Raw genomic sequence first — 16,388 nt, 5'->3', positions numbered from 1 at the left:
CCTGCAGCCCATGGAGGTCCACAGTGGAGCAGATATCCACCTGCAGCCCGTGGAGGACCCCACGCCAGAGCAGGTGGAGGTACTCAAAGGAGGCTGTGACCCCGTGGGAAGCCCGTGCTGGGGCAGGCTCCTGGCAGGACCCGTGGCCCTGTGGAGAGAGAAGCCCACACTGGAGCAGGTTTGCTGGCAGGACTTGTGACCCCGTGGGGGACCCACGCTGGAGCAGTCTGTTCCTGAAAGTCTGCACCCTGTGGGAGGGACCCACACTGGAGCAGTTGGTGAAGAACTGCAGCCCATGGGAAGGACTCATGTTGGAGAAGTTGGTGGAGGACTGTGTCCCGTGGGAGGGACCCCATGCTGGAGCAGGGGCAGAGTGTGAGGAGTCCTCCCCCTGAGGAGGAAGGAGCAGCAGAGACACCGTGTGATGAACTGACCACAACCCCCATTCCCCGTCCCCCTGTGCCGCTGGGGGGGAGGAGGGAGAGAAATGGGGAGTGAAGTTGAGCCTGGGAAGAAGGCGGGGCAGGGGGGGGGAAGGTGTTTTAAGATTTGGGTTTATTTCTCATTATCCTAGTCCGATTTGATTGGTAATAAATTAAATTTATTTTCCCAAGTCAACTCTTGTTTCGCCTGTGACGGTAACTGGTGAGTGATCTCTCCCTGCCCTTATCTTGACCCAGGAGCCTTTCGTTGTACTTTCTCTCCCCTGCCCAGCTGAGGAGGGCAGTGACAGAGCGGCTTTGGAGGGCACCTGGCCTCCAGCCTGGGTGAACCCACCACACAGATTTAGGATTTTCTGGCCTCCAGTAGCTCTGTGATCTTCAGCAAGTTGATACCTTCCTGGCAATTCTTCACTCTTTAAAAAATGTAACGATAAAAATGCTTCCCTATTCATGGCAGGTTGTAAGGATAAAAACAGCTCAGATGATGAAGTGCTGAGATACTGTAATAACATATGTGCCATAAAAAAGAAATGTCTCATTAGTAGATTGAAGAAGACAGAAAACAGGTTAGACTTCAAGGAACAGCACATGTTAGTCTACCAATGTACAGTCAGACATTTCTACAGCTTCCTCTTTTTCTGCCATGGACTAAAAAAAGCAAACAATGCTCTGTCAACAGCATCAAAAGCTTCATACAAGATCTTAACTGTGAACTAAAAATTAATAGTAAATCCTGCATGGTGCCTGTAGCCTGTTACACAGAAGCAACGGTGCACAGAAAACTATTCACAACAGAACTAACCTCATTGCATGACCTGTGATGAAATCTCAAAGTCAGGAAGGTGCCTTTGTTGTGGAGGACAGGGTTACCCAGCCTTACCACAAAGGTAAGTCTTTCTGGCAAGTTGTATCTCCTTACCATAATGTCTGGGTCTGAATTTGCCTTAGCTCTCGGGGAAGGTTTGGGGCTTGTTTTGAAAGACAAGAGATGCTGGAAGGCCATGGTGTTCTAAGCAGCCTGAATGATCCTTAGGTAAAATTGGTAATGCTAGTCAAAAGCGACCCGAGGTACACCACCATGGACCTTTGTGTCCAAAAATTACCTCTGGGTTTAGTTCATTACTCATTTACTCAGACAGGTTATTCTGACCCCCTACAGTGCTGTACTGTTCAGTGCAGTACATATAGGCTTGACCTTTACGGTGCAGCATCTCTTCTCAGATTGCCCTTTTTGCTATGACCTTCACAGGATTGCAATATTGATAGCAAAATTGTTGGGGATGAGTCATGTTCTCAAACAAAACAGTCTGTGACAGCTTATAGTACCAAAAGATAAATAAGTCTGTAATTAGGGAAAAGAAAAATTCCATTAACGTGTAGCAGAACTTGGTGCAAAGTAGCTTATAAAACCTTTAATGTGGCTACAGAAAAGAAGTTCTTGAAAGTTGCTGGGATAAGGCCAGGAAAATAGACAAAAACAGTTTTGGGGTAAACATGACGACAAAAATTGGTGGATTGAATATACAATCACTGTTAAAAGAAGAGTGTATGAACCAGGAAGAAAAAGGTAAAAAGCAAGACCAGAACCAGTACTCCACTGGTATATGAATGTCCTTCTAGAAACAAGATTAAGCTAGTGGAGCAAATCTATATGTCCATTGTCACGAAAAACTAGAGGAAGTTAAACACAATGAGGAACAGCACAGTATATTGGGCTGCATATAGTCAGACACGAACACCTACATCCAGGCTCTGCCTGCAGCTTGGACAGGGCACGGACTGGGTTCCTCTGGGTACACTAACCCCATGTTATACACTGGTTTACAGCAATACTTTTGCCTGTCTTCTGTTTTTATCAGAAAAACACAAGAAAGTATCAGCAAAATAACAACACTTCTGGGAAAAAAAAAAGAAGTTTTTCTTCTGATTCTCTGCTCTGCACACAAAAAGTCAGAATCATATTCTCCTGGGAAGCAGATGTATTTGGATCACATTTATTCTTTGTCTTTTAAAAAGGAGAGGCATTTAAAAACCATATAGCATCATTTGAAAATAGATTTATCATCCATTTTTCCAGTTTCCCTTAGGCTTTTATAATTGTGAAGTTATGAGCCTGGGAGGGACACTCTGTCCTATGCAAAGAAGGGGCCTCACGGGGGACCCAGGCATGGCCTCATCTCCTGCCCACGCCTCAAGCTCATGGCTTCTCCCTACCAGAGCATTTCAAAAAAATACAGACATGGTTGCCTTTGTCCCTTAATTTTCAGAACAAAGGCTAATAAATGCAAACAAATGACGCCCAATTCTCATTCACACAATGGTCTGTTTACATTTTTCTGGAATTTTAGAGGTTCTTTCAAGGGGGTTCACATTTAATGTTCACTGCCTTCCCGGCTTACACTGCTATCTGTAGCTTGGACTTAACAAGACTCATTATTTCTCCATAAAAATGTCTTTCTAGATGAGCTTTCTGATCTTCTTGTTTGTGTTTGTGATTAAAAGTGTAATGTCACCAAACTGCCAGTGTAAATCATTAGAGTTTAATTATGAAAACTGTTTTCTCCTCTACGTAATCTTTGGCTAAACAAGTCAATGTGACAAGTAAAGAAGACAGAAGTTTTTACAGACAGCTTGTACGTACCCAGGTAACATGGACAGCAAGTGCACAGGTAAGGTGTCAATTTCGGGAAGCTCTGCAGGATCAGACCACGTCCTTCATACTGGACCAGGCAAAACATGGTGCACAAACCCAAGCACCCCTCCTATGTCTGCAGATGGTTGTTCCTATACGGGACTAACAGGATCTCACCCAAAGTCATCCACAGGAGGAAATTCCACTGTGGCTCCTCTGTGCATCCTCAGAGGTCAGCTGGATGCAGACCCCCTGTTCACGTTGGAACAGATGATGACAAATCTAACACTGTATGTAAGTTATTCCAAAGGTAATGTGGCCCTGCAAGAAAGTCAGCAGTTTGGATGTGTGACCTTGACAGCCTGCTGAAGTGCTGAATCTCTCCATTCAGGCAGTCCAAGGGCAAAAATGTGTACATTTGCTAGAACTGTAAGAAAATTTCCAGTTAATAGGCTGCATTAATGTCTAAAAGTTAAATTACAGTCTTTACACTTTCTCTGCCTTTCCTCTGAATACTCAGCTCCACTTGTGCATGTACAGACAAGAGAGATTTTGAATTAATAAAGGTGGTATTATGGCATGATCCTTTAAGCAACTGGGAGATGAAAGGCTGATTTTTGTTTCAGTCCTAAGCACACTGACATCAGGGGTAAATTTGGAGCTTGATGCAAGGGATTCAGCTGTGCAACTGACATTAAAGGTAATAGGAGCCACAAGAAAAACAAAATTACATTCTCTTCCTTGAACAAGAAATTAAATACAGATTGCCACTTACTCAAAGAGTTCAAAGTCAATTACTTTTTCCAGTGAAATCAATGAGAAGGACTTTACATTTCAGTTCATCAGACTTGCTGCCCACTGAGAAGAGTGACTTTACCTGGGATCTTTATCAGCTTTTGCTTTACGGGGTTGTTGGATATTCTTTCTTTCTTTCTTTCTTTCTTTCTTTCTTTCTTTCTCTCTCACTCATTCTCGCTCTCTCCCCCTGATCGATGATCAGTCTCATAAACACAACATTAATTTTTTCCCAAAGGCAATGCTGCTGCTTTCAATAACTGGCTAGACTTTTTAAAAAATCACTGGAATTTTCCTTTAAGACACTGTAAATGCCGCAACAAAGACCAATATTAGCTGGATGAAAAGTCCAAAGCATACGTCCCATTCCCCAACAGGCCTGTTAAAGTGCAGCTGCACTCTGACTAGGATCTACTTTCATCCAGTGACCTCTCTAAAAATGGTGTGCATACTTTCACTTGGTCTTCCTTTGTCACTGTTTGGTTAAGGCAGGTATCACTTGAATGGACTTGATCCTTCTCCATTGGCAGTAGCAGTACGCACAACAGCAGACAGTCACTTATAAAACCACTACAGATTATGGAGTAGATGTGCCTGAGGGAGATGAAGCTGATGTCTATGCTCCATTCATTCAAAGACGTTAACTCTATCTGCTTACAGGTACAGATCCTAAATTTTGTTCTAGGGGACTGTGTGTTGGCATTGCCATCTCCAAGATCTGGGCTGGTTCCTGGCCTGACAACTGTCAATCATTCTTAAAACCATATGTCCACATAAACATGACATCTTCTCCCGTTATTTTCCATATGAGGTTTGTAGCTGATCCGAGGCTAGCGTAAAATTAGTGCGCCCTCCCAGCTTACGTACAGCTGCACCAGCCCAGGCAACCTGAGGATCCAGCAGCCAAATCACCAGGGCCCAATTTCTAACATTATTTAATAATCATCATAACATTTAGCTGCTAAGTAGCCAAAGTAATTAATCACATTGTTCTCAACTTCCCATGCCCTGTAGTTATCTTGCTCCCTGTGGTTCGTGCTCCACAGCCCGCCTGGTGTGCCCGCAGCAGCTGGTGAGCAATGCACCAGACCGGGCAAGGGCTCTGCCCTGCCGGTTTCACACCCTGGTCCTTTGCACCCTGAGCTTGTGCTTGTAAAGATGGAAGTGCAAGAGGCGGTGGGGACTCATGTGCCGGTGGGGCAGGGGTGGGAGCAGGAGCTGACGTTGGCGAGGTGTAGCTTGCTGTGCAGTCCCCGAGCGGAAGGGACACGGGGAAAAGGGGGTTTGTCTGAAAAGCACTTGCCCTCCCCACCTTGGTACAACTATATGTAAGTACTAAATATATATATATGCAGGGTTTGCTATCAGTTAGCTAAAGAAAACTGTTCTTTTAAGGACTGTTCTTCTCATGGTCGATTTGTTTTACTCTTTAATTACAACCTGCAGTTCGAGGGGAAAAAGATCAGATCTATAGTCTCATTAAAAATCTTGGTTTGGACTATGAGAAAGAGAAAGAGGGAGAGACCCTGATCTTTCGGAGAAAGAGCAAAGAGCATGAAATATGCCAAGTGGACAGGCAATGGGTTTATCACCATGACTGAGGCTCTGCACAGCAACACCTGTGTCAGCCAACCCAACAAAACTGCACAAAATGCTTTCTGATAGCCAGCATTGTGGTAAGACGCAGAGTCTGTCGTTCAGCAAATACCCATGCAGGACACGTGCTGAGCACCACTGTCAGGTCTCCACCAGTAGTGGAAAGAGGAGCTTTTCTTGTTGGGTTGAGCCGTGAGCCCCAACTGAGCTCCCTGCTTTCGGCAGGCATCCATCTGCTAAGGGCAGGCACCGCTGCCTCAGCCGTGACTACCGTCTGGAAACACTTACACTCCAGTGTGGCATTTTTTCAAGGCAGCAAAGACAGAAAATTTCACCCCAAATGAGATGCAATCTTCCTGATGAAGCTGACACCGCCATGCTGTAGCAAAAGTGGTGGGTGTTTGCTTGCCCCAGCTGTTGCCCCAGGGGTCCCCTTCCCTTGCGGGAGGGAAGCACCTTTTCATCACAGGAACTGACCGCTTCTGGTGCAGTGTGCACCAAAAATGCCGGGCTGCACCAAGCAGCCACAAAGGGACTTTATTTTCATCATGTTGTCCATGGAAATACAGTGCTTCCAAGTAACAGTGGTGATTATATAGGTTGTAGGCTTCTAATAATCATGTTTTTGGCACCACATAGATGTTCAGGACAGCCTAGTAGCTCGAAGACTGTTTGGGGGCATTAGAGACATGAGTTAAGCTCAGCCACAGACTTCATGGAGATAAACTGTTCAGCCTGTTCTGTGACTCATCTTCCACCCATGCTAAAAGAACCACTATATCTCACAGGGACGTCCAGAGAACAAAATAACCCAGAGATGGCGGTGCTCCCACCTACACCAGCGCTGAAGGCCAGGAAAGCCCCTAGAGCTACCACTCCCACTATTCAGCTGGCAACCAGTCCAGAACTGACCACCACCTCTGAAAGTCCAGAGCACTTAGGCCTAGTTATATCCTGACAGAGGTTTTACATGTGCTTATACAGTGGAGGTTAGAAGACAGGCTCTGAGATCACTAGGGCGAGTTATAATGTCATTAAAAAATCCAGTGAATCTCATTGCTTTTCACGTTTCATAAATAAAAATAATAGAGGGAGATGTTTTTTCCTGAAATATCAATTTAATTGACAAACTAAATTCCTGTTGTTTGGCTCCACTCATGATATAGTTCTACATATACCAAAAGGATAAAGAGGACAGAAGTGGAAGACTGTCTACACTACAAAGATGAAAAGAATAAACATCGTGATCTGTGCAAACCCTCTGAAAACCCTACTTTTGCTCTTGATTTTGTTTCTGCCCTGTATTTTTAAGAACCCATTTGAAATAATAAATATCCCATCTTCTACCACTAGAAGAATCACTGCGTTTCATAAGACATAAAACAGATGTTCATATAGACAGTTCATACAGCTTATTTTCAAACAGATTCATATATATTCACACAGATTATTAACCCTGTAATCATTGGAATCACATTCATGAACGTGTGCCTGTACGTATGCATTTCTTTCACTATATACATACTTCTATTAGCAAATAGAAATGTTTATGTTACAAAAGGGCAACAGCTGGATCACGACAGGATCCCAGTGGCCACTACTTCATGGGATTTTTATACACTACCCTTACAGCAAAATCACTTGAAGTGCTTTATATTCCATAAACAGTGTATTTCAACAGCGCAACCAAGAGCATGGAGAGTCGTCAGAAGCAGGGAAGGCAAGGTAAACAGCATTCCCACCACACCAGCAAGGGGCAAAAATATAACTATTCCAGTAATAAAAGCTTGTCACAACATAACCTTCCTCTGTGACAGTATGTACTATTTGCTGTGCATTAGCATTAGTATTTACTGTGACAGTGAAGGTGTTGCATCCAAGTATTTCGCAAAGGGTTAGAGGTGCTGAGTGCTGGGGTTCCATCAAAGGGCTCAGGGTGGGGAAGAGCGAGGAGACCGCCATGCCAGCCTCTGTGCCCTGCCTGCTCTGAAGGGGGGCAGCCCCAGGAGCACTGGGGCCAGGGCATCTTCCCAGGGGGCCGCAGGGGACATCCCTGCTCCTGCTGCCCCCAAAAGCACCCCTTGCTGCTTGCTGGGTCACTTGGCTGTGGTGGATGAGCGGCTGGCAGCAGCCACCCCTCTCTGCCACTCTCCCTTGGCTGTCCATGGGATTTGTGCTTTGCAGTCCCCTCCCCAGGATGCTGCCTGGACCCCAGGTCAGGTTTGGAAAGATTCCACCCACGATGTGTTTTCCAAAATCCTGCCCTCTATCGCAGCCCAAATCTCATGAGCTGCCTTGTCCCTGGCGTGCAAAGCGCCAGGGGAGCACGGGTGCCAGAGCTGAGCACTGCCCCACACCGCCCCAAGCTGCCCCACACGGAGAAACACGATCCCCGGCACTCTCAGAGAGCCAGAGCCCACCTCAAGCCTACCTCTGCCCTAAACTCTGGGGGCATGGACAGCTTCATACTCTCTCTATCCTTTTTTTTAAACCTTGTGATAACCTTGGCAAAGGGGAAAAAAACAACGTAATCATAAGAGACCCCTCTGCTGGTAAATTAATTTCTGGTTGGAGAAGAAATGACAAAATTTGGCTTGTGTTGGGTTTCTTCTCTACCCTGTCAGCAGATCCATAAGGTTATACAAAACAGTGTTCTTTCATAACTGCATTAAAGGAACAAGGACATCTGAAAATCTGTGTGCTGGGAAGACAGTGGTGAACAAGGTCCCCAAGTTAGGGAAATCAAGTTAGGACAGTTTGCTGCTGATTTCCTGGGGCAGATTTAACTATTGAGTTAAAACCCACGGACATTAGAGGTGACATTACAATGTAAGTCAAAGGAAGACGCTGCGGGAGTTCAGGCTGGAGAGGAGACGACACGCTCCCTGTCCCCTGTCCACAGACTGATGATCTGGGTGCATTGCTTATGTGATGAACATCAATTTCTCATACAAGGCACAAATCTGGACTGCCCTTTGTGCCATAAGGGCTGTCATCCAAGTGTCAGGTATGAACGCTGCTCTCTCCAATCTCTGCATTTCAGTCCCATTACAGCAGATGTACTGATGTACCAATTCTGCTAGGACAATACCATCACCTTTGCAAATGCATTTAGGGTCGAAATAAACCCAGGGGAGAACAGACAGCCAATTAGGTGAGGTTGGCACTGCTGTGTGGCTGGAAGGTAATCACTTCAGTGTCCCTCTGCAAGCAAGGAGGATCATAGCCAGGGCAGGAAGGCAATCCTTCTTTCCCTACATAGCTTTATCATAACCCTCCCTGGAATTTTGCCATCAGTTCCAACCATTTGGTTATCCGTGACGTACAACAGAGAAAGGGAAAAGCATGAAAAAGTATAGGTGAGGGATACTATGCTCCAGGTATTTCTATTATCTTTCTCCATCAAGATTATTCAAATTAAAAAATGTCCCCAGCAGTCTTTCCCCTGCCACTGCTGATGGCCATGAGTGCCAAGCCATGGGGGTGTCCCCTTGTTTTCGGTCACTGGCTGCACGCGGAAGAGAGCAGCACATCTGTATGGGACTGCCCCTAAGGAGGGAGGAATTCCTTAAAACCACGACTCTGTGAGCCCCTTCACTATTTATAAGTTGCATTAACCCTGAGCACCACATGTTAAGGTATGGATCTAAAAGCTGCTTGATAACACACAGAGAAATACCACATTGATGATCTATGGCAAGGGGAAATACATCTGGGAGATAATGACAACTTGTTGCAGTTTTAAACTGTGACCAAATGTGATTATCTGAAGTAAAAATATGCTACTAATCATCTGGCAAGAGGTCAAACATACTTCAGCTTCGTGGTTCCCCTGCAAAGCCTGACAATAAAAAGCGGATGGAACGAACTGCGTGAAGGCTTTTTTCTCACTAAGATCAGCTTTTTATGTTCATCTATTGAATTTTAAAACAGCCACTTTGGAGAGGGAGCTTTAATAAACTGACCTATTCTCTGCAACGCTGGTTTCATATTTTTCATCTCTTTCCTAATATAATCGATAGTAAAGAAAAGATTGGGCTGTAGGTAAAATTGCTCATGTGGGCAGTCAATGGCAAGCACTGAGAGGATGTTTTTACACTCTTAATAACCATTAACATCTCCGAGAGGGTGCTGCAGCCATCAGTGGGGCTGGGGTTAGTGCAATGTCAGCGGGAACCACTTCCATCAGACCACACACCTCTGCCACACCACAAACTTCTCATTTTTTGGAAAGGATTAGTTGATCTCTTCTGTGGAAGGTGGGAAGAGGTACCAAATGACACCAGACCGGAATCAGGTACTTCCACAAACTTTTAACGGTGCCATGAGGCATCCAGTTATGAGCAGGTTGGGATTTTCATCATCTAAGTGGCAGTCAGATCTCAGTAGCATGCAAGGAGTCAGTCCCAAGCACCAAGAAACTGGGAGAGTTTCACACAAAATCCCCTGGGATCAGAGACACTGCGTTCCTGCTCACACAGAGGGCTGCTGCACGATGTACCTCTCTGTCCCATAGCTTGGGAAACTCAGTCCTTTGCTGGAACCGATGTCACCTGATCTTTCTTTTTCCCCTCACACCTTCACTGTATGTTCTTGGGCTTGTTTTCTGTATAGCTTGCTTTAGCCAGCTTGTTCTAAACTACCCACTGCTCCAGGTGGCCAAGAATTATCACTGAAATAATCAATCAAGAACAAGGGAGGAGCTATTCAAAAGCACAGATGAGCATGAGAGTCTCATTTGCGTCTTTGAAAATTCTCCTTATTAGTATTACAAGCATATCTTGAGAAGGATGCCTGATAGTGGCAGTCCATATGGCAAAAAGAAATACAGTGTTCTAATAACAACAGATACGTTTGCCAAAAGCCAGCACAGAAGCATCACCGGATTACATCCCAGGTGTTAAACGCATTTCCCTCGGGCACTCTGCTCAAACACCTTTGCTGTATGTCAGACCCTTGCTCAGCACCTTCTTCAAAGAGAAGAAATAAAAGCTTTCAGAGAGTCTGGTGAGACACCCAGAATCAGTGTTGTAACATAGCACCCACTTTGCAGTGCCTCCAAAACCACCCAGCAAATGCAATATTCCTCTTGCTTTCTCATTCTCGTTTCTACTTGTTCCACAAAACTAAAATCTCATCTCTGCACAAGCTTTCCTCTATAAGTCACTCTCCAATCTCTGTTTAAAACACACTAGATTCCAGCTATAAACTGCTTCAAATATCCTCAGAACTTCTGCAAAGCACAATGCAAATTTGAAAAGTTCAAGCCTGGTGCTAATGCAATAAAAGAAGGCGAATATGATTCCAGATATACAGTTGGTGTAATGCCTTTAGGAACTGCTCCATCAGTTTGATTTAGAAAATGATTGTATTATGTTAAAACAACTAAATTGGATAAGAGGGAGAGGGATTTGTTGACGTAAATCTTGTCTCTGAGTTCCAAACCCCTCCAAGTAAATGCAAATAAGAAAATATATACAGGGAGAACTGCCAATTTCGCTTGAGGATATCTTTTTTCAGGGAAGTAAAAGTCCATATTGGAAATCAATCCAGTTGTTTATAAAGCAAGAAACCTCTATTGGAAGTCAGTGGGAAGGAACATTGGAAGCAAACCATCAAATAGCAGAGAACAAAGGGAAAAAATACCCAAACTATATATCTCAAACTTATTGTTTTCAAATAATGGTTCTGATTCTGACCTCATCTGCAATAAATTGGGAATAACTTAGCATGTGTCAGCTGAACACCACCAGCTCAAAGCAAACAAAACACAATGGAAGAGCAATCAGTTTTAGTAAGGATCGCTGTGAATAACCAGCATGGGGAAGAAACGAGGCAGGAACAACCTTAGGCAGCAGAAATTCTTTGAATATTTTGCATGGATCTGACATGGTGTGCCAGTAGCAATCTTCAGCCTACCAACTGACAATGATAGCTGTTTGCTTTCATACTTCTCCTGCCAGAAGAGTCCTGCCAAACAATATCAACCTAGTGTGAACAGGGAGCCTGGGCAGAGCCCTGGGTAGGATATGAAGGATTTGCTTCCCTTCTCCTTTCCTCTGTTCCTACAGCTCCCTAAAATCGGGAGGAAGAGAGGCAGGGAGCAGAGCCTGCTGGAGGCACCTTCCCACAGACAGCTGTGATTTTACCAATAAATTCTTCTTCCAGCCCAGCCTTGTTTGTCCCCAACCTCCTGCTTAAATAAGTAATTGAATATTGCTTGGCTGAATTAAATAGAAGATCTGGGAAATAAGTGCAGCTTCATGCTGTAGAAATGATGGGAAAAATTATCGATATGTACATCTGTATAATGCTAAACAGCTGTCAAGAAGTAAAAAGAAACAAATCTGAAATGACAATGTTATGCATCCCTGTACAAAATTCTTTCCCTGTAACCATTACTGCTCCTTCATCTGTTACGCCTGTAGGAAACATTTGCTAGGTGGTGAATTAACTCATTAAGATTATTCAAAGTTTTGATTGCTGAGCAATGCCCAAAGCCTGTTTGGTTACTGTCCTGCTGCCCACAGGCTGGTGTGGCCACGCCGGTTGCTTGCAGCCCTTCGTCCGGGCGGACGGCGGTGGCAGCGAAGGTGACGGCTGCCCCGCTCAGCGCAGGTGCTGGTGCAGGTCCAGGGGACCTCAAGCCACGCACTGGGCACTGGCTTTGGGGAGAGGGAACCATTTTAAGGGTTGCCAGCCTGGAGGTGCCTGGATCCTAGCCTCCGTTCGTCCTTAATTTGAGCCAAGTCATCATGCAAGCAAATGTGAGTAAGGTAGTCGTAAATCCCAACAGGCAGCACGGTTGCAAAGCTTATTACGGACAGAGGCTGATAGAAATGAAAAAACCCATGCTTTATCTCCTCCTGCACAGAGAGAGCGCAATCACAAGGGCATCTTGCCCTTGCTGCGAAGCCACAGACCTTGGTGATTGTGGGGGACGGGGACTCGTCCCTGGGCCAGCGGCAGGAGCAAGCCGGCTTCGGTGCCTCTGCCTGCCCAGGCACCACTGCTCCTCGGCCAGTAACCACTCTCGCTTCTCCAGAACTGCTGTCATCTTCTTGGCAGACTGGGCATTCTCACTTCTTGTCCCAGTGGTACACCTGCCCTAGCGCTTGACTAAATCTTGAGCACATTACTGATCCATTAAAGAGCAAAATGCTTATTCCTGCTCGGCACAGTAATGGGCTGCCTGAGAGCCTTGCCGTACACTGAACCAAACATGGTCTGTGACTGTGCAGACTAGTGCCCACATATTGTTCAGGCATTTAAGTTAGATCAGTGATGCCAACCAGCATCGCCTCTTTCACCAAGACAAAATAAAAATGGGTATGGCGATCCATTTGGAAGAGGCTGATCTCACCCTGGTTTTTTGAGGAAGGCAAGGGCAATTATTCTGAGAAAGCAGAAAACAGCAACAGCTTATCACCAGCTCATGCCCTTCCATGGGCAAAATAAAGAAGGTTTTTTCATTCTCTTACTGACATGTAGGTCAGCCTTCAACAGGGAGGCATGCCCTAACACCAGGGCTCTCATCCCATGAGGACAGGGATGAAGCTAAGGGCCAGCGCTCCTGGCTACCAAACCACTGGAGGAATGGGTTTATGCAGGGAAGAGAAAGCAAGCAGAGTGCCTTTCCTTGGACTTCACTAGTTAAAACCAGGAGATCCCAAAGTGCTGTATGACTACACCATCTCAGCCCAGGAGAGGACCCAGGTTTCCTCACAGACAAGGCTGTGGAAAGTGAAGCAACCAGGGATCAAGAAAAAAAATCACCTGCCATTTGGCCAATATTATATCAAATAAAAACTCTTCTTTTCTCCTTGAGAGCCAGTTTTCACTGATGCTCATAGATATTCTTGCATTGTCAGCTCATATTTTTGTGATCCTTCCCAGGGGACTGAAAGAACCTTATTAGCATTAGATAATTTAGTCTTCTTTTACCCTGTTTAAATTGTGACTGTGACACAGCATGAGGGGCTACAAACTAAATGCAAAGGAACAGCTAAGCTCACTGGAAGTCTCACTTGGTGTCTTGCAGAAATCCCTGTGGAGAGGCATCGTCTGCTGCTACCTCACTGCAAAGGCCCATCACTCAAGCCACAGCAATTCATTTTTTATCACAGGAGAGGGAGTTGGTTGAGATGGCATCATCACAATTCCATTGTTACCCCGAGATGAGCTTAGCCTCTACCAGTGCTTGTCCTCAGACCTTACCCCACTCCTGCCCAGTACCACCCTGACGTGACAGTATGCTTCCACTCCTGCAATGTCCATGATCAAAAACGTCATGGACACACCTCTGAGATGTAAAAATGTTTCTCCTTCCTCTTGGAAATCCCTAGGTCAGCTGTACAATGTCATGACACTCCCATAAGAAAGGGAAAAATATGTTCATCTGAAAACCTCAGGTGGTGGAAAGAGAGGTTTTCATCCTAAAACATCCCACTGCTGCCTCTGCTGCTAGTAAGAGTCATCATGGCCTTGCGCACGGCCAGCTTGCAGCCCCGACAGTGATTTCTTTTCCCAAGGTCACCTGCAGGAAAATCAGAAAGAGGAATAAGGCACCCAATTCCAAATCTTACACTTCAATTACATGGCCAGTGCTTCCCTCTTTTGCCTTGGCCAGTTTTATACTGACCTGCTTGCAATGACATTCATGCTCTACAGCACCTCTCTCCTCCCAACAAAAATCAACAGAAGTCACCGCTGGTTTAAAAAATGAAGCAAACAAACTTTTCAATAATTCTAACAATTGCTCAGAAAGGACGAAAGCACTCCAGAAACCTGGTCTCTAGAGCAGTAACTGTTGTATTTGGACTGCTCCACCTCCCCTTGCCATTTCCACAGTGAAAAACCAAACTCATGTATCACACTTTACTTGAGAGCATATCAAGGTCTACCATTCTGTACCAACCTGAGGAAAACACGGAGGGGGAGTATAATAGCTAGAACAACTATGTCTATGTACATATCAGCCAGATCTACACTGCTGGATAAATATACCCTACGAAAATCCCTGGGAGAAGGCCAATTACAGTAACAGTGGCTTATCTGCATGATATTTGATTAACTGAAAAGGAGCTAAACAGTGATTTCTCTTTGGCAACCTGTCCTATTTCCTCCTTGACCGGCAGGGTGTTGAAAAAAGAAAGCAAAAAGCCTATTTTTAGATAGATTGAGTTCTTGCCAATGCCCCGTTCCTGCGTCCCGGGCAGGTGCCACCCACCGAAGGTTTGGGGAAGAAGAGTGTCATCGCTGCCAGGAGGGCTGGCAGCCTGCGTCCCCGCAGCACCACGGCCACCGCACCAGGATCTTCCAGGGGGCTTCGAAGGCAAGAAGTGCAAGGCAAAAGCCAAGTTCCCTTGAAATTAATAGCAAAACTGCTGAATTCAGAGAGTTTTGTGGCAGGCACTTCCATTTCTGACTTCATTTACTGCAACAGCTAATTAAATACATTTCAACTAACATTCACGCCAGTGGCACATCGTGTTGCCCTGCCTGGCACCCCAGGCGAACCTGGGCACAGCAATTCATCCCAGGGATAAGACTCTTCTGGCAGCCTGGGGTGGAGGAGTCCACACTGAAGGAGCACCCACATGTCTGCGTGAGACAGGACCAGGAGTCCACAATGGTAGAAAGATAATTCAATTCTCCTCTGGGAAGAAAAAAAAAAAAATCCCTGTGGAAAACACTCAAGTAAATATAATTCACACCTGTTTTTCTGCTAGCAGTCTGGCCCCAGGGTATGTGTAATGATGCCAGTTAGAAAAACTCTTATTTGGGGACATTAACTGTGCAACTTCAAAAAGTCTTCACATTAAAGACGTACTTCTCTTATAAAACTGAAAAAATCCTGCTTGGATGTTAACTATTTTGTAGGCATCAGACATTATACTATTTGCATCATGATGGGGATGGCAGAACTTCTCGGGAGAACCTCACATGGATATTTCAAGGGTTTCTTGTTTTTTTCTTTTTTTTTTTTTTCCAGTTTTCTATGTGCAAAACCTAATGGCTTGTTTTTCTCTTTTCTCAGAGAGAAAAAAATGATCCTGATTCAAAGCAACACTGAAATACAAGGCTCTGCCAGATGTTACATAAACGATGATGTAATGCTGAAGTATTTCATTACACATGCAGCTCTGTTCTTCAGCCCAGCAGTGAATTATTACATTCTGTCAATCCCATTTTATGTACCCACATCATTTTTACATCATTTTTCTTCATGACATTGTTACATTCTCACAGAAGCACATAGAGATAACATCATAACAGTGCAGGCAATGAAGTTAGCATTTTACAAATAATGTTACTAATAAATAAGTATACCAGTGAGGGGGAAATGGTCTGTCTGAGAGAGTGAAAAGCAAATTTACCTTTGAATAATCTGATGGGGGAAGAGGCCATAGGTCCAATAAGAAAACTGAGTTTGTATCCTCTCGGAGCATCTTCTGCCTTCATGCAGAACGGTGAGGAAATGCTGTTCTTGCCTCTTTTCAGTTTAATCTCACATTCTCTTTGTTTTCCTAATGTGTTCTATGCGCTGCCGGCTAGATCTCGTACACCAGCTGCTTGGTCAAACAGATTCATCAGCAAGTGCAAGAAGATCAACGTGTAAAATCTATTTTGATCCTGAAATTATCAAGCCATCGGTTATATTAGCTTTTTTTTTCCTGATATTCCATCAAGTTTTGTTAGAAAAAGCACGCCCAGAAACATTGCTTCTTATTGGAAGAAAAGAATTCCAGAAACTATAAGCTGAAAAGATATGAAGGTCGTGAAAAGATATGAAGGTCGTGTCAAAATAATGCAGCAGGATACTTAAAAGGTGCATTCCTACAGCAATATGGTTAAAGAAAACAACCCTTCTAATGAGCAGGATGCCAAAAATCCTGTTACGTGACTGAAACAGAGAAGTC

General features: G+C 44.7%; 1 long non-coding RNA gene across 1 annotated transcript in view; it reads right to left on the bottom strand.

Annotated features, from left to right (window-relative positions):
- Positions 1-16,012, bottom strand: part of LOC142599373 (uncharacterized) — a 60,120-nt gene extending 44,108 nt beyond the window's left edge. Inside the window, exon 1 of the long non-coding RNA XR_012832916.1 lies at positions 15,846-16,012. This is a non-coding gene — a long non-coding RNA (uncharacterized LOC142599373). The remainder of the gene's footprint in view (positions 1-15,845) is intronic.
- Positions 16,013-16,388: the final 376 nt, after the last annotated feature.

The sequence above is a fragment of the Balearica regulorum genome, chromosome Z, assembly GCF_011004875.1.
Source record: "Balearica regulorum gibbericeps isolate bBalReg1 chromosome Z, bBalReg1.pri, whole genome shotgun sequence".
NCBI classification, from domain to species: Eukaryota; Metazoa; Chordata; class Aves; order Gruiformes; family Gruidae; genus Balearica; species Balearica regulorum.
This window is presented reverse-complemented; position numbering and strand designations above follow the sequence as displayed.